Here is a 20169-nt window from a genome sequence, read left to right as displayed (position 1 = left end):
TGCTCCCAGATCTTTCAAGCAAGTAGCATGGTCAAGAAAGTTCTGTTTGAAAAGAAACAAACATTTACTGTCATTGTTATGCAAATAAACTTACATTAAAGCTAACAAGAAAGCAAACTCGTTCTGTCTTTAAACTGATAAAAGAAACCCCAATAATATGGGCATACCTCCCAACTTTGTCGGCTCGCAAAGAGGGACACACGCGCGGCGAAGTCGCGCGCGCTCCCAAAAAGGGTGTGGCCTAAGTAAAAGGGGGCGTGGCTTCGCGGGAGGACCCGCGATCGCGAGTCACGCCCCCGTTTTCGGCACTGAGCGGGCATGCCCAGCGCTCTGTGAGCCGCTGGCATGCCACCTCTCCCTCTGACTTCAGTGAATAGACGCTGTGCGCATGCGCACAGCGTCTATTCACCGCTGCTCTGCTAAGCAGGGCAGCGACAGACAGAGCCTCCCAATTGTCCTCCCCACCGCGGGACACTGCGGCCCGCAGGTGGGACAGCGGGACAGTCCCCAAAAAACGGGACTGTCCCGCGAAAATCGGGACAGTTGGGAGGTATGATATGGGGCATGCAAAAATTGAGATAAAACTCAGTTTTGCTCCTCTCCACGGAAATCTTTAGTAAAAGGCGAAAGATTTGTTCGTTCTGAAGAGAAACCAGAGCATGACCAAGATTCCACCTGTCGCCTGAGTGCCATGCCAGCAGTCCTCATTCAGCTCAAAGTGAGCACCCAATTTGAAAGAAAGAAAGCAGATTTCTCACCAGGCTTCCCCTTGCTATAAACATGGTTTGTACTCTTTTCCATGTGCTCCCAGATCTTTCAAGCAATTAGTATGGTCAAGAAAGTTCTGCTTGAAAAGAAACAGACATTTATTGTCATTGTTATGCAAATAAACTTACATTAAAGCTAACAAGAAAGCACACTCGTTCTGTCTTTAAACTGATAAAAGAAACCCCAATAATATGGGGCATGCAAAAATTGAGATAAAATTCAGTTTTGCTCCTCTCCACGGATAATCTTTAATAAAAGGCGAAAGATTTGTTCGTTCTGAAGAGAAACCAGAGCATGACCAAGATTCCACCTGTCGCCTGAGTGCTGTGCCAGCAGTCCTCATTCAGATCAAAGTGAGTGCCCAATTTGAAAGAAAGCAGATTTCTCACCTGGCTTCTCCTTGCTATAAGCATGGTTTGTACTGTATTCCATGTGCTCCCAGATCTTTAAAGCAAGTAGCATGGTCAAGAAAGTTCTGTTTGAACATAAATAAACATTTACTGTCATTTCTATGCAAATGAGCTTACATTAAAGCACACTCATTCTATCTTTAAACCGGTAAAAGAAACCCCAAAAAGATGGGGCATGCAAAAATTGAGATAAAACTCGGTTTTGCTCCTCTCCACGGAAATCTTTAGTAAGAGGCGAAAGATTTGTTCGTTCTGAAGAGAAACCAGAGCATGACCAAGATTTTTATATGAAAATATGTGTTCTCCCTGCAGTTGTTGTCCCCAGATGAGAGTTCCCTTGTGCTGCCTCAGCTGAATCTCCTTTACTTGACAGAGATGTGCCTGAGCAGCGGCCCTCCCCAGCCCTATCCCAAATCATACTTATTTTGCATAGGCGATACCATGGTCATGAAGATTGTTCTCCCAGGGTGAGGTTCATTCATTGCATTCTGGGTATGCTGACCCCTGTGATTTCCCCAAATGTGGGAAACTCGACTGCATTATTTGTGGTAGTGGGGGACTGTGTTTGTGCTTTCCTCTGGTCAGCTCTGGTAAAAGTCTGATTTATTTGTCTCAGATCTTCCTCTAGCCTTGTTCTTCTTTCGAGAGTTCCCTTGTGCTGCCTCAGTTGGATCTCTTTCACTTGACAGGGGGGTGCCCGAGTAGCGACCCTCCCCAGCTCTAGCCCAACTCCTACTTACCTGCCAGGTGAGATACTATGATCATGAAGGTGCTTCTCCCAGGGCAAGGCTCACCCATTGCACTCTGGGTGTGGTGCCCCTGCGATTTCCCCAAATGTGGGAAGCTTGACTGCATAATTTGTGTTTCCCCTGGTCGGCTCTCGTATAATTCAGATCTCTTTGTCTCAGGTCTCTCTCCAGCCTAGTTTGCTGTCTGTTTCCACTTCTTTTTTCATGAGCCCCTCCCTTTTATACCCTTGTGCACTATCCTGACTTCTCCTCTTGTCTGCTTACTTTGTGCCTTCCAATGCACAATGCAAACTACTGGTAGTGCTGCAGGGCCCACACCCTTTTACTTGCCGTACAGAGCAGCTCTGGAGCTGTTACAGTGCCCAGCTGCTGCAAGAAATCAGCTTGAATGCTTCAGGGGCTGGGGCATAGCCAACATGAGCCCCACACCGAAGGAGGGTGGAGGTGTTTAATGCGAACTAGGGGTCATCCAAGTGCCGCAAAAGGCCGCTATGCCCTGCACGCCCCTTTTCTCTTTTCATATGCAGACGAGGGTTGAAGCCAACTTTGACCCACTGCTTGGATGACATCACCGTATGCAAATCCATCTGCTGCAGGCCTTCCCCCAGGAATGCTTGCACTAGTTGTTGCATTTGGTTTGTTGTTTGGGGGTGCTTCATTATTAGGCAGCCTTCTGCCCTCCCATGTTCATCTGAAAATATGTGTTCTCCCTGCAGTTGTTGTCCCCAGATGAGAGTTCCCTTGTGCTGCCTCAGTTGAATCTCCTTTACTTGACAGAGATGTGCCTGAGCAGCGGCCCTCCCCAGCCCTATCCCAAATCATACTTATTTTGCATAGGAGATACCATGGTCATGAAGATTGTTCTCCCAGGGTGAGGTTCATTCATTGCATTCTGGGTATGCTGACCCCTGTGATTTCCCCAAATGTGGGAAACTCGACTGCATTATTTGTGGTAGTGGGGGACTGTGTTTGTGCTTTCCTCTGGTCAGCTCTGGTAAAAGTCAGATTTATTTGTCTCAGATCTTCCTCTAGCCTTGTTCTTCTTTCGAGAGTTCCCTTGTGCTGCCTCAGTTGAATCTCCTTCACTTGACAGGGGGGTACCCGAGCAGCGACCCTCCCCAGCTCTAGCCCAACTTCTACTTACCTGGCAGGTGAGATACTATGATCATGTAGGTGCTTCTCCCAGGGCAAGGCTCACCCATTGCACTCTGGGTGTGCTGCTCCTGCGATTTCCCCAAATGTGGGAAACTTGACTGCATAATTTGTGTTTCCCCTGGTCTGCTCTCGTATAATTCAGATCTCTTTGTCTCAGGTCTCTCTCCAGCCTAGTTTGCTGTCTGTTTCAACTTCTCTTTTCTTGAGCCGCTCCCTTCTATGCCCTTGCGCACTATCCTGACTTCTCCCGTCTGCTTACTTTGTGCCTTCCAATGCACAATGCAAACTACAGGTAGTGCTGCAGGGCCCACACCCTTTTACTTGCCGTTCAGAGCAGCTCTGGAGCTGTTACAGTGCCCAGCTGCTGCAAGAAATCAGCTTGAATGCTTCAGGGGCTGGGGCATAGCCAACATGAGCCCCACACCGAAGGAGGGTGGAGGTGTTTAATGCGAACTAGGGGTCATCCAAGCGCCGCAAAAGGCCGCCATGCCCTGCACGCCCCTTTTCTCTTTTCATATGCAGACGAGGGTTGAAGCCAACTTTGACCCACTGCTTGGATGACATCACCATATGCAAATCCATCTGCTGCAGGCCTTCCCCCAGGAATGCTTGTACTAGTTGTTGCATTTGGTTTGTTGTTTGGGGGTGCTTCAGTATTAGGCTGCCTTCTGCCCTCCCATGTTTATCTGAAAATATGTGTTCTCCCTGCATTTGTTGTCCCCAGATGAGAGTTCCCTTGTGCTGCCTCAGTTGAATCTCCTTTACTTGACAGAGATGTGCCTGAGCAGCGGCCCTCCCCAGCCCTATCCCAAATCATACTTATTTTGCATAGGCGATACCATGGTCATGAAGATTGTTCTCCCAGGGTGAGGTTCATTCATTGCATTCTGGGTATGCTGACCCCTGTGATTTCCCCAAATGTGGGAAACTCAACTGCATTATTTGTGGTAGTGGGGGACTGTGTTTGTGCTTTCCTCTGGACAGCTCTGGTAAAAGTCAGATTTATTTGTCTCAGATCTTCCTCTAGCCTTGTTCTTCTTTCGAGAGTTCCCTTGTGCTGCCTCAGTTGGATCTCTTTCACTTGACAGGGGGGTGCCCGAGCAGCGACCCTCCCCAGCTCTAGCCCAACTCCTACTTACTTGCCAGGTGAGATACTATGATCATGAAGGTGCTTCTCCCAGGGCAAGGCTCACCCATTGCACTCTGGGTGTGGTGCCCCTGCGATTTCCCCAAATGTGGGAAGCTTGACTGCATAATTTGTGTTTCCCCTGGTCGGCTCTCGTATAATTCAGATCTCTTTGTCTCAGGTCTCTCTCCAGCCTAGTTTGCTGTCTGTTTCCACTTCTTTTTTCATGAGCCCCTCCCTTTTATACCCTTGTGCACTATCCTGACTTCTCCTCCTGTCTGCTTACTTTGTGCCTTCCAATGCACAATGCAAACTACAGGTAGTGCTGTAGGGCCCACACCCTTTTACTTGCCGTACAGAGCAGCTCTGGAGCTGTTACAGTGCCCAGCTACTGCAAGAAATCAGCTTGAATGCTTCAGGGGCTGGGGCACAGCCAACATGAGCCCCACACCGAAGGAGGGTGGAGGTGTTTAATGTGAACTAGGGGTCATCCAAGCGCCGCAAAAGGCCGCCATGCCCTGCACGCCCCTTTTCTCTTTTCATATGCAGACGAGGGTTGAAGCCAACTTTGACCCACTGCTTGGATGACATCACCGTATGCAAATCCATCTGCTGCAGGCCTTCCCCCAGGAATGCTTGCACTAGTTGTTGCATTTGGTTTGTTGTTTGGGGGTGCTTCAGTATTAGGCAGCCTTCTGCCCTCCCATGTTCATCTGAAAATATGTGTTCTCCCTGCAGTTGTTGTCCCCAGATGAGAGTTCCCTTGTGCTGCCTCAGTGGAATCTCCTTTACTTGACAGAGATGTGCCTGAGCAGCGGCCCTCCCCAGCCCTATCCCAAATCATACTTATTTTGCATAGGAGATACCATGGTCATGAAGATTGTTCTCCCAGGGTGAGGTTCATTCATTGCATTCTGGGTATGCTGACCCCTGTGATTTCCAAAATGTGGGAAACTCGACTGCATTATTTGTGGTAGTGGGGGACTGTGTTTGTGCTTTCCTCTGGTCAGCTCTGGTAAAAGTCAGATTTATTTGTCTCAGATCTTCCTCTAGCCTTGTTCTTCTTTCGAGAGTTTCCTTGTGCTGCCTCAGTTGGATCTCTTTCACTTGACAGAGGGGTGCCCGAGCAGCGACCCTCCCCAGCTCTAGCCCAACTCCTACTTACCTGCCAGGTGAGATACTATGATCATGAAGGTGCTTCTCCCAGGGCAAGGCTCACCCATTGCACTCTGATTTCCCCAAATGTGGGAAGCTTGACTGCATAATTTGTGTTTCCCCTGGTCGGCTCTCGTATAATTCAGATCTCTTTGTCTCAGGTCTCTCTCCAGCCTAGTTTGCTGTCTGTTTCCACTTCTTTTTTCATGAGCCCCTCCCTTTTATACCCTTGTGCACTATCCTGACTTCTCCTCCTGTCTGCTTACTTTGTGCCTTCCAATGCACAATGCAAACTACAGGTAGTGCTGCAGGGCCCACACCCTTTTACTTGCCGTACAGAGCAGCTCTGGAGCTGTTACAGTGCCCAGCTGCTGCAAGAAATCAGCTTGAATGCTTCAGGGGCTGGGGCATAGCCAACATGAGCCCCACACCGAAGGAGGGTGGAGGTGTTTAATGCGAACTAGGGGTCATCCAAGCGCCGCAAAAGGCCGCCATGCCCTGCACGCCCCTTTTCTCTTTTCATATGCAGACGAGGGTTGAAGCCAACTTTGACCCACTGCTTGGATGACATCACCGTATGCAAATCCATCTGCTGCAGGCCTTCCCCCAGGAATGCTTGCACTAGTTGTTGCATTTGGTTTGTTGTTTGGGGGTGCTTCAGTATTAGGCAGCCTTCTGCCCTCCCATGTTCATCTGAAAATATGTGTTCTCCCTGCAGTTGTTGTCCCCAGATGAGAGTTCCCTTGTGCTGCCTCAGTTGAATCTCCTTTACTTGACAGAGATGTGCCTGAGCAGCGGCCCTCCCCAGCCCTATCCCAAATCATGCTTATTTTGCATAGGAGATACCATGGTCATGAAGATTGTTCTCCCACGGTGAGGTTCATTCATTGCATTCTGGGTATGCTGACCCCTGTGATTTCCCCAAATGTGGGAAACTCGACTGCTTTATTTGTGGTAGTGGGGGACTGTGTTTGTGCTTTCCTCTGGTCAGCTCTGGTAAAAGTCAGATTTCTCTGTCTCAGATCTTCCTTTAGCCTTGTTCTTCTTTCGAGAGTTCCCTTGTGCTGCCTCAGTTGGATCTCCTTCACTTGACAGGGGGGTACCCGAGCAGCGACCCTCCCCAGCTCTAGCCCAACTTCTACTTACCTGGCAGGTGAGATACTATGATCATGTAGGTGCTTCTCCCAGGGCAAGGCTCACCCATTGCACTCTGGGTGTGCTGCTCCTGCGATTTCCCCAAATGTGGGAAACTTGACTGCATAATTTGTGTTTCCCCTGGTCGGCTCTCGTATAATTCAGATCTCTTTGTCTCAGGTCTCTCTCCAGCCTAGTTTGCTGTCTGTTTCAACTTCTCTTTTCTTGAGCCGCTCCCTTCTATGCCCTTGCGCACTATCCTGACTTCTCCCGTCTGCTTACTTTGTGCCTTCCAATGCACAATGCAAACTACAGGTAGTGCTGCAGGGCCCACACCCTTTTACTTGCCGTTCAGAGCAGCTCTGGAGCTGTTACAGTGCCCAGCTGCTGCAATAAATCAGCTTGAATGCTTCAGGGGATGGGGCATGGCCAACATGAGCCCCACACCAAAGGAGGGTGGGGTGTTTAATGCGAACTAGGGGTCATCCAAGCACCGCAAAAGGCCGCCATGCCCTGCACGCCCCTTTTCTCTTTTCATATGCAGATGAGGGTTGAAGCCAACTTTGACCCACTGCTTGGATGACATCACCGTATGCAAATCCGTCTTCTGCAGAACTTCCCCCAGGAATGCTTGCACTAGTTGTTGCATTTGGTTTGTTGTTTGGGGGTGCTTCAGTATTAGGCAGCCTTCTGCCCTCCCATGTTCATCTGAAAATATGTGTTCTCCCTGCAGTTGTTGTCCCCAGATGAGAGTTCCCTTGTGCTGCCTCAGTTGAATCTCCTTTACTTGACAGAGATGTGCATGAGCAGCGGCCCTCCCCAGCCCTATCCCAAATCATACTTATTTTGCATAGGAGATACCATGGTCATGAAGATTACTCTCCCAGGGTGAGGTTCATTCATTGCATTCTGGGTATGCTGACCCCTGTGATTTCCCCAAATGTGGGAAACGCGACTGCTTTATTTGTTGGTAGTGGGGGACTGTGTTTGTGTTTTCCTCTGATCTCTGGTAAAAGTCAGATTTCTTTGTTTCAGATCTTCCTCTAGCCTTGTTCTTCTTTCGAGAGTTTCCTTGTGCTGCCTCAGTTGGATCTCCTTCACTTGACAGGGGGGTGCCCGAGCAGCGACCCTCCCCAGCTCTAGCCCAACTCCTACTTACCTGCCAGGTGAGATACTATGATCATGAAGGTGCTTCTCCCAGGGCAAGGCTCACCCATTGCACTCTGGGTGTGCTGCCCCTGCGATTTCCCCAAATGTGGGAAACTTGACTGCATAATTTGTGTTTCCCCTGGTCAGGTCTCGTATAATTCAGATCTCTTTGTCTCTGGTCTCTCTCCAGCCTAGTTTGCTGTCTGTTTCCACTTCTCTTTTCTTGAGCCGCTCCCTTCTATGCCCTTGCGCACTATCCTGACTTCTCCTCCTTTCTGCTTACTTTGTGCCTTCCAACGCACAATGCGAACTACAGGTAGTGCTGCAGGGCCCACACCCTTTTACTTGCCTTACAGAGCAGCTCTGGAGCTGTTACAGTGCCCAGCTGCTGCAAGAAATCAGCTTGAATGCTTCAGGGGCTGGGGCATAGCCAACATGAGCCCTACACCGAAGGAGGGTGGAGGTGTTTAATGCAAACTAGGGGTCAGCCAAGTGCCACAAAAGGCCACCATGCCCTGCACGCCCCTTTTCTCTTTTCATATGCAGACGAGGGTTGAAGCCAACTTTGACCCACTGCTTGGATGACATCACCATATGCAAATCTATCTGCTGCAGGCCTTCCCCCAGGAATGCTTGCACTAGTTGTTGCATTTGGTTTGTTGTTTGGGGGTGCTTCAGTATTAGGCAGCCTTCTGCCCTCCCATGTTCATCTGAAAATATGTGTTCTCCCTGCAGTTGTTGTCCCCAGATGAGAGTTCCCTTGTGCTGCCTCAGTTGAATCTCCTTTACTTGACAGAGATGTGCCTGAGCAGCGGCCCTCCCCAGCCATATCCCAAATCATACTTATTTTGCATAGGAGATACCATTGTTATGAAGATTGTTCTCCCAGGGTGCGGTTCATTCATTGCACTCTGGGTATGCTGACCCCTGTGATTTCCCCAAATGTGGGAAACTCGACTGCATTATTTGTGGTAGTGGTGGACTGTGTTTGTGCTTTCCTCTGGTCAGCTCTGGTAAAAGTCAGATTTCTTTGTCTCAGATCTTCCTCTAGCCTTGTTCTTCTTTCGAGAGTTCCTTTGTGCTGCCTCAGTTGGATCTCCTTCACTTGACAGGGGGGTGCCCGAGCAGCGACCCTCCCCAGCTCTAGCCCAACTCCTACTTACCTGCCAGGTGAGATACTATGATCATGAAGGTGCTTCTCCCAGGGCAAGGCTCACCCATTGCACTCTGGGTGTGCTGCTCCTGCGATTTCCCCAAATGTGGGAAACTTGACTGCATAATTTGTGTTTCCCCTGGTCAGGTCTCGTATAATTCAGATCTCTTTGTCTCAGGTCTCTCTCCAGCCTAGTTTGCTGTCTGTTTCCACTTCTCTTTTCTTCAGCAGCTCCCTTCTATGCCCTTGCGCACTATCCTGACTTCTCCTCCTTTCTGCTTACTTTGTGCCTTCCAACGCACAATGCGAACTACAGGTAGTGCTGCAGGGCCCACAACCTTTTACTTGCCTTACAGAGCAGCTCTGGAGCTGTTACAGTGCCCAGCTGCTGCAAGAAATCAGCTTGAATGCTTCAGGGGCTGGGGCATAGCCAACATGAGCCCCACACCGAAGGAGGGTGGAGGTGTTTAATGCAAACTAGGGGTCAGCCAAGTGCCGCAAAAGGCCACCATGCCCTGCACGCCCCTTTTCTCTTTTCATATGCAGACGAGGGTTGAAGCCAACTTTGACCCACTGCTTGGATGACATCACCATATGCAAATCTATCTGCTGCAGGCCTTCCCCCAGGAATGCTTGCACTAGTTGTTGCATTTGGTTTGTTGTTTGGGGGTGCTTCAGTATTAGGCAGCCTTCTGCCCTCCCATGTTCATCTGAAAATATGTGTTCTCCCTGCAGTTGTTGTCCCCAGATGAGAGTTCCCTTGTGCTGCCTCAGTTGAATCTCCTTTACTTGACAGAGATGTGCCTGAGCAGCGGCCCTCCCCAGCCATATCCCAAATCATACTTATTTTGCATAGGAGATACCATTGTTATGAAGATTGTTCTCCCAGGGTGCGGTTCATTCATTGCACTCTGGGTATGCTGACCCCTGTGATTTCCCCAAATGTGGGAAACTCGACTGCATTATTTGTGGTAGTGGTGGACTGTGTTTGTGCTTTCCTCTGGTCAGCTCTGGTAAAAGTCAAATTTCTTTGTCTCAGATCTTCCTCTAGCCTTGTTCTTCTTTCGAGAGTTCCTTTGTGCTGCCTCAGTTGGATCTCCTTCACTTGACAGGGGGGTGTCCGAGCAGCGACCCTCCCCAGCTCTAGCCCAACTCCTACTTACCTGCCAGGTGAGATACTATGATCATGAAGGTGCTTCTCCCAGGGCAAGGCTCACCCATTGCACTCTGGGTGTGCTGCCCCTGCAATTTCCCCAAATGTGGGAAACTTGACTGCATAATTTGTGTTTCCCCTGGTCGGCTCTCGTATAATTCAGATCTCTTTGTCTCAGGTCTCTCTCCAGCCTAGTTTGCTGTCTGTTTCCACTTCTCTTTTCTTGAGCCCCTCCCTTCTATACCCTTGTGCACTATCCTGACTTCTCCTCCCGTCTGCTTACTTTGTGCCTTCCAATGCACAATGCAAACTACAGGTAGTGCTGCAGGGCCCACACCCTTTTACTTGCCTTACAGAGCAGCTCTGGAGCTGTTACAGTGCCCAGCTGCTGCAAGAAATCAGCTTGAATGCTTCATGGGATGGGGCATGGCCAACATGAGCCCCACACCAAAGGAGGGTGGGGGTGTTTAATGCGATCTAGGGGTCATCCAAGCAGCGCAAAAGGCCGCCATGCCCTGCACGCCCCTTTTCTCTTTTCATATGCAGATGAGGGTTGAAGCCAACTTTGACCCACTGCTTGGATAACATCACCATATGCAAATCCATCTGCTGCAGGCCTTCCCCCAGGAATGCTTGCACTAGTTGTTGCATTTGGTTTGTTGTTTGGTGGTGCTTCAGTATTAGGCAGCCTTCTGCCCTCCCATGTTCATCTGAAAATATGTGTTCTCCCTGCAGTTGTTGTCCCCAGATGAGAGTTCCCTTGTGCTGCCTCAGTTGAATTAACTTTACTTGACAGAGATGTGCCTGAGCAGCGGCCCTCCCCAGCCCTATCCCAAATCATACTTATTTTGCATAGGAGACACCATGGTCATGAAGATTGTTCACCCAGGGTGAGGTTCATTCATTGCATTCTGGGTATGCTGACCCCTGTGATTTCCCCAAATGTGGGAAACTCGCCTGCATTATTTGTGGTAGTGGGGGACTGTGTTTGTGTTTTCCGCTGGTCAGCTCTGGTAAAAGTCAGATTTCTTTGTCTCAGATCTTCCTCTAGCCTTGTTCTTCTTTCGAGAGTTCCATTGTGCTGCCTCAGTTGGATCTCCTTCACTTGACAGGGGGGTGCCCGAGCAGCGACCCTCCCCAGCTCTAGCCCAACTCCTACTTACCTGCCAGGTGAGATACTATGATCTTGAAGGTGCTTCTCCCAGGGCAAGGCTCACCCATTGCACTCTGGCTGTGCTGCCCCTGCGATTTCCCCAAATGTGGGAAACTTGACTGCATAATTTGTGTTTCCCCTGGTCGGCTCTCGTATAATTCAGATCTCTTTGTCTCTCTCCAGCCTAGTTTGCTGTCTGTTTCCACTTCTCTTTTCTTGAGCCGCTCCCTTCTATGCCCTTGCGCACTATCCTGACTTCTCCCGTCTGATTACTTTGTGCCTTCCAACGCACAATGCGAACTACAGGTAGTGCTGCAGGGCCCACACCCTTTTATTTGCCTTACAGAGCAGCTCTGGAGCTGTTACAGTGCCCAGCTGCTGCAAGAAATCAGCTTGAATGCTTCAGGGGCTGGGGCATAGTCAACATGAGCCCCACACCGAAGGAGGGTGGAGGTGTTTAATGCGAACTAGGGGTCATCCAAGCGCCGCAAAAGGCCGCCATGCCCTGCATAACCCTTTTCTCTTTTCATATGCAGATGAGGGTTCCAGCCAACTTTGGCCCACTGCTTGGATGACATCACCGTATGCAAATTCGTCTCCTGCAGACCTTCCCCCAGGAATGCTTGTACTAGTTATTGCATATGGTTTGATATTTGATGGTGCTTCAGTATTAGGCAGCCTTCCGCCCTCCCATGTTCATCTGAAAAGATGTGGTCTCCCTGCAGTTGTTGTCCCCAGACGAGAGTTCCCTTGTGCTTCCTCAGTTGAATCTCCTTAACTTGACGGGGGAGGGGCTGCCCGAGCAGCCACCCTCCCCAGCCCTATCCCAACTCATACTTATTTTGCATATGAGATCTCTATATCATGAAGATTGTTCTCACAGGGTGAGGTTCATCCATTATATTTTAAAATAGGAAGGTTCAAATTACATATTTGAATTGCATCTATGTGCTGGATTCAAATGTCCCCCCCCCCTTCCTTTCTCAATTGTGCCCGTCAGCAGCTATTCTAAGGTTGCTGCCAATGGGTGTGACACATTAATTTCTTCTGTGGGGTACACTGGACTCCACAAGGATTCACATTGGGGTGTAGAGTAGGATCTTGATCTGAGGCACCAACCGGCTCAAAGCTTTTGACTGTTCCCAAGATGCTCAGCGCATTCTCCTCTATAACCCCGCTTCCATGAACAGGGAGCTCAGTTTGTAGTTGTTGCCTTCAGTAGCAGGCCACTTAACAGGGGCCTGCCTCAAGCAGCCTATTCTTAGCTATTAATTTTGACAAGAAAAGAAGAACTTTTTTTATGAGAATCTACAAGGGCTGCAGCAGGCTAGGTCTAATAGACATCTTTACTGCAGCTTCATCACTCCCAGCGGCACTGTATACTCCCGTGCCCTGGTTGCTGGGTCACTGCAGCGGAGGCTCCGGTTTCTTCCTAAGGTCAGTCACACACAATGTAACACCCCGGTATAACAAGTGTGTAAACTATGTGGAACAGGTCAGGGATACCTTGATGGACTATTCCTCCTTCAGCAGCAGCTCTTCTCTATTCCTGGCAGAGAGGCAAGGTTTCCCCAGACACAAAGAAAGGCAGGCAGGGCTTTGTATGAAAGAATAAATGGTTTACCACATAACTCAGAAAAGGAACTGATTACAGTAGGGAAGGGAAAGATTTGATTCAAGCAACTTAAACACAGACACCATATACACTTTAAGTCATTACACAAATGGTAATATAACTAAATCTGAGATTAATACTATGTTGCTTAGTAATAGAAATCAACTTATGCAGACAATATTTAAGTCCCAGATAACATTGGTGTCACTGCAGGGAGTCTCTATGTGCACGTTGGGGCCCGGTTATGTTGTTACATAGTTATATGCAGCTATTGTCTCCTTTAGCTGTGAACAAAATATTGTAGCTCTGTGTAGTAAAGATGATTGTTTAAAACAAACTGGAGCTGCTTCCCATGTAAATCGCTGCATAGGTATAGTAAATATAGGATAATGTCCTTTGCAGTGGAGTAGGTTTCAGTATAAATATGACTTTTATCTTGCAGGTGGTCAAAACTGGTTCCTTGAATAGGTTGCTCACAGTTTCTAGAACTGGATGCTATATTATTCATGCCTAACATTGAAGCATTCTTTCGGATAATCTGGACACTGGAGATGGGCATTTCTATCATTATTTGGCTAGCCTTATTTTTTTCATGTTCCTCTCTTACAGATAATTCTGTTATCATTCTTCCCTTTTGTTTGGCTATCCCAGGTTGAAGGCCTTGTTTCTCCTGGAGCTTGTCAGTTTGAAACTCTCCTTGGAGTGCTGCTACGAGCTCCTCACAGCAGTTCCGCAACACATTCATGCCCACTATCACTGGAGGCAATCCATCATCTTGGGCAGTGGTGATGATGAAGCCTTGCTGTGGTAGCACTGTTCGTCCGATTTGAATTTCAGCTTCCGAGTATCCTTTGCAAGGGATGCAGTGCCCATTGCTTGCAATCGGGTTTATCAATGTGGAAGTTGACGGAAACATCTGTTCCTCAGTCCAATGCTGCTCAAACTGTGTTGCTTGTATTGTGGTCACTTGTGATCCAGTGTCTAAGAGAGCGGGCATTGAGACTCCATTGATGCAAACTTGAACCACCGGGCTTTGGCTAACATAACGGGTTAACCACATGAATTTGGAGTTTAAATGATCTGGCTGCTCAAATTCTCTCTTAATTTGTCCGCTTCCTTCACAGCTTTGAAAAATGGGTCGCCTTTGGGAGGCAAAGTGGTTGGAAAAAAGTGTCTCCCTGTTTCTATGTAGGTCCCATTGGGAACTGTTCAGTGGTCTCCTCTCCTGGCACCATTCCATTTCTTCATGGAGCAGTGCCTGCTGTCTCTTCAGAATCTGCAGGTCTCTGCGCATCTCTGTCACACCACGTGTCAGTTCAGCCAGCAGACTTCGTAACTCACTAGAAGAGTCAAATATGCATGTCTTTGAACATGGCACTGTCACTCCTTTTACTGTAGGTGGGTAAGTAGCTCCTTTAAAACTTGACTCCTGGGCATCAGAATTCTCTTGATACCGTGGCATCTCTGGAATAGACTCTTGTGGAACAGCCCCTGAAGTAAGACTGGAGCCTAGAACTTTAATCGCAGCCTCTTTAAAATCCAGGAATGTGCTTCCAGGCTTCTGCAATCTCAATAGTCGCAGCTGAGTTTTACAAATTCGCCCCTTGCACCTTCAGTGAACTGGTCCAATAACATTTTCTCTTTGTCATGCACTTGCTCAGGGTCTGCTTGCTGAACATCTCTGAGTGCTTCCTGCAAGCTGAGGGCATAGCCCCGTAGTGACTCTCCTGGTTGTTGCTTTCGAGCAAAGAAGTGCATTTTAAGTTCTGACACTGTCCTTGTGTCAAATGTGGTAGCAAGCCTGTTGAGGATCTGGTCCACAGTCTTCTTCTCTTCAGTAGGCCAGGAAGTAACCTCTCTAAGTGCAAGCCCTTTCAACTGTCCCATCAAGATCTCCACCTTTTGCTGCTCTTTCAGCGGGTACAGACGAAACAAAGACTGCAGTAGTATCCTCATCAGTTTATTTTTGTCAATTACCATTTTAATAATCGGGTAAAGAAAATTAAGTGGATTTTTGAAAGAAAACAATACTGTCAATATACTATTAAAACAAATTAAAATGGTAAAAGTTATTGTACTTTAAGTAAAAATAAAAGAGCAAAAATATCAATCCCAGTTTTGGATTACTTTAATTAACAAAAAAAAATGCATATAGCAGAGGATAGTTTCAATCTGCCTACCTCTGGGCTATGGACCCAGCATGCTTCCATTACAGTACTCTGCTGCACATGTAATTGCAAGAGATCCTGAAGCACTCACTCATCATGGGAAAGTACCAATGTGTTTCTTCATTGGTTGATGGAAGAAACATCTTACAAAAACTCTCCAGATTATTGACTATTTAAAGTTTTTCTTGGAAACGTTCTAGATGAATGCTTATCAGCCTTTGTCAGTATGTACTTTTGCAAAGTGTCGCTGTGGCGCAATCAGTTAGTGTGTACGGCTATTAACCAAAAGGTTGGTGGTTCAATCCCACCCAGGGACGTAATTGACCTTGTTATCAGATTTTGGTGATCTTTAAGTAGACAAGTCAAAATTGCAAACCCCCTCTTATGGTGTAGGGTACCTGGCCTTCTCTGATGTAATCAGAGTTAGATTTAATTAAGTGATTTTATAAAAAAAACAGCTAGGAAGCACAATTTAGCAGTGGGTTGCAGAGAAAAAGAAAAATGCTGGCAGAAAAATCCAATTGAGTGATTAAACAGCTCTTCATTTTCTGGCTTTATTTTTATGATAACAAATTTGTTCTCTGAAAAGTGTCCACAAAGCCAAGTATCTGATTAACATCTTTGTAGGGATGGTTTTTCACCTATTACTAAATTAAACTTGCTTCATTGGAAAGGCAGCAAGATGTATCCTCATTTCAATATCTACGGAAATAATACAGGTTGACACCATGAAACATTAACGCCACTGCATCTTTGCTGTTTTCTCATGTGGAAGTCTGTTTAATGTGAAAACAAGGTGATCTCTAATTAGCACACAGGTAAGGAATTAAGAAAATCTTTATTTAAGGGTGAAGATGTTTCTCACAAAATCGTTGCCCCAATGCATCATTGAAATCCAAGCTGGAAAGATGATTTTAATATATTACTTGAACATTTTATATTGCTCTTCTGGTGATAATGTAGTTTGTTTTTGTCAATTACCATTTTAATAATCGGGTAAAGAAAATTAAGTGGATTTTTGAAAGAAAACAATACTGTCAATATACTATTAAAACAAATTAAAATGGTAAAAGTTATTGTACTTTAAGTAAAAATAAAAGAGCAAAAATATCAATCCCAGTTTTGGATTACTTTAATTAACAAAAAAAAAAATGCATATAGCAGAGGATAGTTTCAATCTGCCTACCTCTGGGTTATGGACCCAGCATGCTTCCATTACAGTACTCTGCTGCACATGTAAGTGCAAGAGATCCTGAAGCACTCACTCATCATGGGAAAGTACCAATGTGTTTCTTCATTGGTTGATGGAAGAAACATCTTACAAAAACTCTCCACATTATTGACTTTTTAAAATGTTTCTAGGAATCGTTCTAGATGAATGCTTATTAGCCTTTGTCAGTATGGACTTTTGCAAAGTGTTGCTGTGGTGCAATCAGTTACTGCGTAAGGCTATTAACCAAAAGGTTGGTGGTTCAATCCCACCCAGGGACGTAATTGACCTTGTTATCAGATTTTGGTGATCTTTATGTAGACAAGTCAAAATTTCGAAAACCCCTGTTATGGTGTAGGGTACCTGGCCTTCTCTGATGTAATCAGAGTTAGATTTGATTCAGTGATTTTATAAAAACAGCTAGGAAGCACAATTTAGCAGTGGGTTGCAGAGAAAAAGAAATATGCTGGCAAAAAAATCCAATTGAGTGATTAAATAGCTCTTCATTTTCTGGCTTTATTTTTATGCTAACAAATTTGTTCTCTGAAAAGTGTCCACAAAGCCAAGTATCTGATTAACATCTTTGTAGGGATGGTTTTTCACCTATTACTAAATTAAACTTGCTTCATTGGAAAGGCAGCAAGGTGCATCCTCATTTCAATATCTACTGAAATAATACAGGTTGACACCAGGAAACATTAACGCCACTGCATCCTTGCTGCTTTCTCATGTGGAAGTCTGTTTAATGTGAAAACAAGGTGATATCTAATTAGCACACAGGTAAGGAATTAAGAAAATCTTTATTTAAGGGTGAAGATGTTTCTCACAAAATCGTTGCCCCAATGCATCATTGAAATTCAAGCTGGAAAGATGATTTTAATATATCATTTGTACATTTTGTATTGCTCTTCTGGTGACAATGTAGTTTGTTTTTGTCAATTACCATTTTAATAATCGGGTAAAGAAAATTAATTGGATTTTTGAAAGAAAACAATACTGTCAATATACTATTAAAACAAATTAAAATGGTAAAAGTTATTGTACTTTAAGTAAAAATAAAAGAGCAAAAATATCAATCCCAGTTTTGGATTACTTTAATTAACAAAAAAAAATGCATATAGCAGAGGATAGTTTCAATCTGCCTACCTCTGGGTTATGGACCCAGCATGCTTCCATTACAGTACTCTGCTGCACATGTAAGTGCAAGAGATCCTGAAGCACTCACTCATCATGGGAAAGTACCAATGTGTTTCTTCATTGGTTGATGGAAGAAACATCTTACAAAAACTCTCCACATTATTGACTTTTTAAAATGTTTCTAGGAATCGTTCTAGATGAATGCTTATTAGCCTTTGTCAGTATGGACTTTTGCAAAGTGTTGCTGTGGCGCAATCAGTTACTGTGTAAGGCTAATAACCAAAAGGTTGGTGGTTCAATCCCACCCAGGGACGTAATTGACCTTGTTATCAGATTTTGGTGATCTTTATGTAGACAAGTCAAAATTTCAAACCCCCTCTTATGGTGTAGGGTACCTGGCCTTCTCTGATGTAATCAGAGTTAGATTTGATTCAGTGATTTTATAAAAACAGCTAGGAAGCACAATTTAGCAGTGGGTTGCAGAGAAAAAGAAATATGCTGGCAAAAAAATCCAATTGAGTGATTAAACAGCTCTTCATTTTCTGGCTTTATTTTTATGCTAACAAATTTGTTCTCTGAAAAGTGTCCACAAAGCCAAGTTTCTGATTAACACCTTTGTAGGGATGGTTTTTCACCTATTACTAAATTAAACTTGCTTCATTGGAAAGGCTGCAAGATGCATCCTCATTTGAATATCTACTGAAATAATACAGGTTGACACCAGGAAACATTAACGCCACTGCATCCTTGCTGCTTTCTCATGTGGAAGTCTGTTTAATGTGAAAACAAGGTGATATCTAATTAGCACACAGGTAAGGAATTAAGAAAATCTTTATTTAAGGGTGAAGATGTTTCTCACAAAATCGTTGCCCCAATGCATCATTGAAATTCAAGCTGGAAATATTATTTTAATATATCACTTGTACATTTTGTATTGCTCTTCTGGTGACAATGTAGTTTGTTTTTGTCAATTACCATTTTAATAATCGGGTAAAGAAAATTAAGTGGATTTTTGAAAGAAAACAATACTGTCAATATACTATTAAAACAAATGAAAATGGTAAAAGTTATTGTACTTTAAGTAAAAATAAAAGAGCAAAAATATCAATCCCAGTTTTGGATTACTTTAATTAACAAAAAAAAACGCATATAGCAGAGGATAGTTTCAATCTGCCTACCTCTGGGCTATGGACCCAGCATGCTTCCATTCCAGTACTCTGCTGCACATGTAATTGCAAGAGATCCTGAAGTACTCACTCATCATGGGAAAGTACCAATGTGTTTCTTCATTGGTTGATGGAAGAAACATCTTACAAAAACTCTCCAGATTATTGACTACTTAAAGTTTTTCTAGGAAACGTTCTAGATGAATGCTTATTAGCCTTTGTCAGTATGTACTTTTGCAAAGTGTCGCTGTGGCGCAATCAGTTAGTGTGTACGGCTATTAACCAAAAGGTTGGTAGTTCAATCCCACCCAGGGATGTAATTGACCTTGTTATCAGATTTTGGTGATCTTTAAGTAGACAAGTCAAAATTTCAAAAACCCCTGTTATGGTATTGGGTACCTGGCCTTCTCTGATGTAATCAGAGTTAGATTTGATTCAGTGATTTTATAAAAACAGCTAGGAAGCACAATTTAGCAGTGGTTTGCAGAGAAAAAGAAATATGCTGGCAAAAAAAATCCAATTGAGTGATTTAACAGCTCTTCATTTTCTGGCTTTATTTTTATGCTAACAAATTTGTTCTCTGAAAAGTGTCCACAAAGCCAAGTATCTGATTAACATCTTTGTAGGGATGGTTTTTCACCTATTACTAAATTAAACTTGCTTCATTGGAAAGGCAGCAAGATGCATCCTCATTTCAATATCTACTGAAATAATACAGGTTGACACCAGGAAACATTAACGCCACTGCATCCTTGCTGCTTTCTCATGTGGAAGTCTGTTTAATGTGAAAACAAGGTGATATCTAATTAGCACACAGGTAAGGAATTAAGAAAATCTTTATTTAAGGGTGAAGATGTTTCTCACAAAATCGTTGCCCCAATGCATCATTGAAATTCAAGCTGGAAAGATGATTTTAATATATCACTTGTACATTTTGTATTGCTCTTCTGGTGACAATGTAGTTTGTTTTTGTCAATTACCATTTTAATAATAGGGTAAAGAAAATTAAGTGGATTTTTGAAAGAAAACAATACTGTCAATATACTATTAAAACAAATTAAAATGGTAAAAGTTATTGTACTTTAAGTAAAAATAAAAGAGCAAAAATATCAATCCCAGTTTTGGATTACTTTAATTAACAAAAAAAAATGCATATAGCAGAGGATAGTTTCAATCTGCCTACCTCTGGGTTAAGGGGCCCAGCATGCTTCCATTGCAGTACTCTGCTGCACATGTAAGTGCAAGAGAACCTGAAGCACTCACTCATCATGGGAAAGTACCAATGCGTTTCTTCATTGGTTGATGGAAGAAACATCTTACAAAAACTCTCCAGATTATTGACTTTTTAAAGTTTTCTAGGAAACGTTCTAGATGAATGCTTATTAGCCTTTGTCAGTATGTACTTTTGCAAAGTGTCTCTGTGGTGCAATCGGTTAGTGTGTTTGGTTATTAACCAAAGGGTTGGTGGTTCAATCCCACCCAGGGATGTTATTGACCTTGTCATCAGATTTTGGTGATCTTTAAGTAGACAAGTCAAAATTTCAAACCCCCTCTTATGGTGTAGGGTACCTGGCCTACTCTGATGTAATCAGAGTTAGATTTGATTAAGTGATTTTATAAAAAAACAGCTAGGAAGCACAATTTAGCAGTGGTTTGCAGAGAAAATGAAATATGCTGGCAGAAAAATCCAATTGAGTGATTAAACAGCTCTTCATTTTCTGGCTTTATTTTTATGCTAACTAATTTGTTCTCTGAAAAGTGTCCACAA

General features: G+C 44.8%; 20 non-coding genes across 20 annotated transcripts; 17 read left to right on the top strand and 3 right to left on the bottom strand.

Annotated features, from left to right (window-relative positions):
* Window positions 1-548: 548 nt before the first annotated feature.
* Window positions 549-661, bottom strand: LOC135022952 (U5 spliceosomal RNA). Its single transcript, XR_010219962.1, has one exon. It is a non-coding gene; the product is annotated as a U5 spliceosomal RNA (small nuclear RNA).
* Window positions 662-947: 286 nt separating this feature from the next.
* On the bottom strand, window positions 948-1064 carry LOC135022954 (U5 spliceosomal RNA). Its single transcript, XR_010219964.1, has one exon. It is a non-coding gene; the product is annotated as a U5 spliceosomal RNA (small nuclear RNA).
* A 270-nt stretch (window positions 1065-1334) lies between these two features.
* Window positions 1335-1450, bottom strand: LOC135022935 (U5 spliceosomal RNA). Its single transcript, XR_010219946.1, has one exon. It is a non-coding gene; the product is annotated as a U5 spliceosomal RNA (small nuclear RNA).
* A 144-nt stretch (window positions 1451-1594) lies between these two features.
* On the top strand, window positions 1595-1758 carry LOC135022975 (U1 spliceosomal RNA). The gene has a single exon (XR_010219985.1). It is a non-coding gene; the product is annotated as a U1 spliceosomal RNA (small nuclear RNA).
* Window positions 1759-1910: 152 nt separating this feature from the next.
* Window positions 1911-2073, top strand: LOC135022908 (U1 spliceosomal RNA). Its single transcript, XR_010219925.1, has one exon. It is a non-coding gene; the product is annotated as a U1 spliceosomal RNA (small nuclear RNA).
* Window positions 2074-2747: 674 nt separating this feature from the next.
* Window positions 2748-2911, top strand: LOC135022820 (U1 spliceosomal RNA). The gene has a single exon (XR_010219842.1). It is a non-coding gene; the product is annotated as a U1 spliceosomal RNA (small nuclear RNA).
* Window positions 2912-3063: 152 nt separating this feature from the next.
* LOC135022827 (U1 spliceosomal RNA) lies at window positions 3064-3226 on the top strand. Its single transcript, XR_010219849.1, has one exon. It is a non-coding gene; the product is annotated as a U1 spliceosomal RNA (small nuclear RNA).
* Window positions 3227-3897: 671 nt separating this feature from the next.
* On the top strand, window positions 3898-4061 carry LOC135022966 (U1 spliceosomal RNA). The gene has a single exon (XR_010219976.1). It is a non-coding gene; the product is annotated as a U1 spliceosomal RNA (small nuclear RNA).
* A 152-nt stretch (window positions 4062-4213) lies between these two features.
* Window positions 4214-4376, top strand: LOC135022910 (U1 spliceosomal RNA). Its single transcript, XR_010219927.1, has one exon. It is a non-coding gene; the product is annotated as a U1 spliceosomal RNA (small nuclear RNA).
* A 674-nt stretch (window positions 4377-5050) lies between these two features.
* On the top strand, window positions 5051-5213 carry LOC135022979 (U1 spliceosomal RNA). The gene has a single exon (XR_010219989.1). It is a non-coding gene; the product is annotated as a U1 spliceosomal RNA (small nuclear RNA).
* A 972-nt stretch (window positions 5214-6185) lies between these two features.
* LOC135022812 (U1 spliceosomal RNA) lies at window positions 6186-6349 on the top strand. The gene has a single exon (XR_010219834.1). It is a non-coding gene; the product is annotated as a U1 spliceosomal RNA (small nuclear RNA).
* A 152-nt stretch (window positions 6350-6501) lies between these two features.
* On the top strand, window positions 6502-6664 carry LOC135022828 (U1 spliceosomal RNA). The gene has a single exon (XR_010219850.1). It is a non-coding gene; the product is annotated as a U1 spliceosomal RNA (small nuclear RNA).
* Window positions 6665-7334: 670 nt separating this feature from the next.
* LOC135022869 (U1 spliceosomal RNA) lies at window positions 7335-7499 on the top strand. The gene has a single exon (XR_010219887.1). It is a non-coding gene; the product is annotated as a U1 spliceosomal RNA (small nuclear RNA).
* Window positions 7500-7648: 149 nt separating this feature from the next.
* LOC135022859 (U1 spliceosomal RNA) lies at window positions 7649-7811 on the top strand. Its single transcript, XR_010219878.1, has one exon. It is a non-coding gene; the product is annotated as a U1 spliceosomal RNA (small nuclear RNA).
* Window positions 7812-8485: 674 nt separating this feature from the next.
* Window positions 8486-8649, top strand: LOC135022800 (U1 spliceosomal RNA). Its single transcript, XR_010219822.1, has one exon. It is a non-coding gene; the product is annotated as a U1 spliceosomal RNA (small nuclear RNA).
* Window positions 8650-8801: 152 nt separating this feature from the next.
* On the top strand, window positions 8802-8964 carry LOC135022863 (U1 spliceosomal RNA). The gene has a single exon (XR_010219882.1). It is a non-coding gene; the product is annotated as a U1 spliceosomal RNA (small nuclear RNA).
* A 674-nt stretch (window positions 8965-9638) lies between these two features.
* Window positions 9639-9802, top strand: LOC135022799 (U1 spliceosomal RNA). The gene has a single exon (XR_010219821.1). It is a non-coding gene; the product is annotated as a U1 spliceosomal RNA (small nuclear RNA).
* A 152-nt stretch (window positions 9803-9954) lies between these two features.
* On the top strand, window positions 9955-10117 carry LOC135022839 (U1 spliceosomal RNA). The gene has a single exon (XR_010219859.1). It is a non-coding gene; the product is annotated as a U1 spliceosomal RNA (small nuclear RNA).
* A 674-nt stretch (window positions 10118-10791) lies between these two features.
* Window positions 10792-10955, top strand: LOC135022824 (U1 spliceosomal RNA). Its single transcript, XR_010219846.1, has one exon. It is a non-coding gene; the product is annotated as a U1 spliceosomal RNA (small nuclear RNA).
* Window positions 10956-11107: 152 nt separating this feature from the next.
* Window positions 11108-11270, top strand: LOC135022907 (U1 spliceosomal RNA). Its single transcript, XR_010219924.1, has one exon. It is a non-coding gene; the product is annotated as a U1 spliceosomal RNA (small nuclear RNA).
* Window positions 11271-20169: the final 8899 nt, after the last annotated feature.

Source organism: Pseudophryne corroboree, unplaced genomic scaffold (genome assembly GCF_028390025.1).
Source record: "Pseudophryne corroboree isolate aPseCor3 unplaced genomic scaffold, aPseCor3.hap2 scaffold_394, whole genome shotgun sequence".
In the NCBI taxonomy this organism is placed as follows: Eukaryota; Metazoa; Chordata; class Amphibia; order Anura; family Myobatrachidae; genus Pseudophryne; species Pseudophryne corroboree.
Note: the sequence above shows the minus strand (reverse complement) of the source record. Positions and strands in the feature narration are given on the sequence as shown.